Here is a 3568-nt window from a genome sequence, read left to right as displayed (position 1 = left end):
ATTTATGAGTATGAGAGAACAGTTCTGTAAAAGAGGTATACTTATGATTTTGAGAAAATTACCATATAAGGGCTATATTTTTAAATTTGAGAAAGAACCTCATAAAAGAGGTATATTTATAAGTATTAATAAAAAACATTGTAAGAGGGGTATGTTTATAAGTTAAATATATATAATATTTTTATATGGTAAATATATTTTATTCATATATAATATTTATGTATTTTTATATATAATATTTATATATAATAATATTAATATTAAATATGAAATTAAATTTGTAATTAGTATTTAATATATATAGTATAATAAATTAATAAATAATATAATCTAATATAAGTAATTATAAATAATTTATAATAATGAACATATATTACTGTATTATTAATAATTAATAATAAACTAATAAATAGTATAAACTAATATTTATAATTATAAATAATTAGTATTAATATTATTAATAATAAATATTATATTAATATTAAAATTAAATATATTAATAAAATTAATAATATAATAATTTATATTTATTATAATAATATCATAATAATATGAGAGAACAACCCTATAAAAGGATATCTTTATGGATCTGACAAAAAAGCCACGTAATAGGGGTATATTTCTGTGTGAGAAAACGATCCGTAAAAGGGGTATATTTAGGAATATTAGATAAAAACTCCGTAAGAAATGTATATTTTTTAGTCTGAGAAAATAATCTCGTGAAAGAGATAGATCTGTTAATACAAAAAAATTAACCCCCTAAGAGGAGTGTATTTGTAAATATTAGAAAATAATCTCGAAACAAAGGTATATTCGTGAATATGAGAAAACAACCTCGTAAAAGTTGTATATTCATGAGTACGAGAAAACAATCACGAGAGAGGGGTATATTTGTGACTATGAGAAAATAATCCTATAAAAGTATATATTTTTTATTTTAGAAAACAACCCTTTAAGAAGGATATATTTATAAATATTAGAAAACAACCCCATACGAGGAACATATTTATGAGTATGAGAAAATAACCCCATAAAAAGGGTATCTTTATGAATATGAGAAAAAAACCTCGCATGAGGGGTATATTTATGAATATAGGAAAGCAACCCGTAAAAGGGGTACATTTATGAATATGAGAAAACAACCTTGTAGAGTGATATATTTTTTAGTATGAGAAAATAACCCCGTAGAAGGGGTCTATTTGTGAGTATGAGAAAACAACCCCGTAAGAGGGGTATATTTGTGAGTATGAGAAGATAACCCCGTAAGAGCGATATATTTTTGAATATGAGAAAATAACCCCGTAGAAGGAGTAGATTTAAGAGTATGAGAAAATAACCCCGTAAGAGGGGTATATTTGTGAGTATGAGAAGACAACCCGGTAAGAGGGACATATTTTTTAGTGTGAGAAAACAACCACGTAAAAGGGGTATATCTTTTAATATGATAAACAATACCGTAAGAGGGGTATATTTGTGAGTATGAAAAAAATAACCTCATAAAAGTGGTATATTTGTGAGTATGAGAAAAAGACCTCGTAAAAGGGGTATATTGATGAGTATGAGAAAGCAACCACGTGAGACGGGTAAATTTGTGAATATGAGAAAACAACCCCGTAATAGGGGTATATTTGTGAGTATGACAAAACAATCTCGTAAGAGGGGTATATTCTTAAGTATGAAAAAATAATTTCGTAAAAGGTTATATTTTTTAATATGAGAAAACAACCTTGTAAGAAGGATATATTTTCAAATATCAGAAAGCAACCCCATATCTGGCGTATATTTGTGAGTATGAGAAAACAACCACGTAAAAGGGGTAAATTTGTATATATTAGAAGAGAACTCTCGTAAGAGGGATATATTTGTAAGTATGAGAAAACAACCTCGTAATTGGGTATATTTGTGAGTATGAGAAAACAACCCCATAGAAAGAGTATATTTATGAATATGAGAAAACAAACCCGTATGAGCAATATATTTATGAGTATGAGAAATGGGGTGTATTTATGAATATGAGAAAACAACCCCGTAAGAGGGATATATTTGTGAGCATGAGAAAACAACTCCGTAAAAAGGGTATATTAATGAATATGTGAAATCAATCCCGTAAGAGGGATATATATGTGGATTTGAAAAAACAACCACAGAAAAGGGGTATATTTATTAATATGAGAAAATAACTTGGTAAGAGGGGTATATTTATAAATATTAGAAAATAACCTCGTAAGAGGGGTATACATGTGAGTATGACAAAACAACATCGTAAAAGAAGTATCTTTTTAATATGAGAAAATAACCCTATAAGAGGGGTATATTTTTAAATATGAGAAAATAGCCTTGTAACAGGGGTTTATTGACGTGGTGTATTAACGAGTATGAGAAAACAACTACGTGTGAGGGGTACATTTATGAGTATAAGAAAACAACCCTATAAAAGGTGTATATTTTTAATATGAGAGACAACACCGTATTAGGGATATATTTGTGAGTATGACAAAATAATCTGGTAAAAAGGATATTTTATGAATACGAGAAAACAATTCCATATGAGGGATATATTTGTGAGTTCGAGAAAGCAACCCTATAAGTGGGGTAATTTGTAAATATTAGAAAATAATACCGCACGAGGAGTATATTTGTGAGCATGAGAAAGTAACTCCATAAAAGGGGTATATTTATGAATATAAGAAAACAACGCCGAAAGAGGGGTATATTTATGAGTATAAGAAAACAACTCCATAAAAGAGGTATATTCTTTAATATGAGAAAACAACTCCGTAAGAGGGGTATATTTGTAAATATTAGAAAACAAGCACGTAAGAGGGGCATATTTGTGAGTGTGAGAGAACAACCTCTTAAATGGGATATATTTGTCAATATAATAAAAGAACCTCGTAAGTGGTGTCCATTTGTTAGTCTTAGAAAACAAACCCGTAAAAAGGGTACAGTTCTTAAAATGAGAAAACAACCCGTAAGGGGGTACAATTATAGATATTAGAAAATAACCTTGTAAGAGGATATATTTACGAGTATGAGAAAACAACCCAATATAAGGGGTATATTTCTGAATATGAGAAAACAACCCCGTACGGTGGGTATATTTGTGAGTATGAGAAAGCAACCCCATAAAATGAGTATATTTATGACTCTAAAAAACAACCGTGAGGGGTTATGTTTATGAGTGTGAAAACGACCTTGTAAAAGGGGTATATTTCTTAATGTGGAAAACAACCCGTGGAGGAGTATATTCAATAGTATTAGCAAACAACTTCATAAAAATGATATACTTGTGAGTATGAGGAATTAACATCGTAGGAGGGGTATATTTGCAGTGTGAGAAATTAACCTCGTAGAAATGGTATATTTATGAATATGAGAAAACAACACCGTAAGGGAGGTATATTTGTTAATGTGGAAAACAACCTTGTAAGAGATGTATATTTGTAAATATTAGAAAATAATCCCGTATGAGGTATATTTATGAGTCACGAAAACAACCTCGTAGAGGGGTACATGATGGTATGAGAAAACAACCATGTGGGAGGGTTACATTTGTGAGTGTGGAAAG

The sequence above is a fragment of the Ricinus communis genome, chromosome 4 (genome assembly GCF_019578655.1).
Source record: "Ricinus communis isolate WT05 ecotype wild-type chromosome 4, ASM1957865v1, whole genome shotgun sequence".
Lineage (NCBI taxonomy): Eukaryota > Viridiplantae > Streptophyta > Magnoliopsida > Malpighiales > Euphorbiaceae > Ricinus > Ricinus communis.
The sequence above is the reverse complement of the archived record's forward strand: the minus strand, read 5'-3'. Positions refer to the sequence as shown.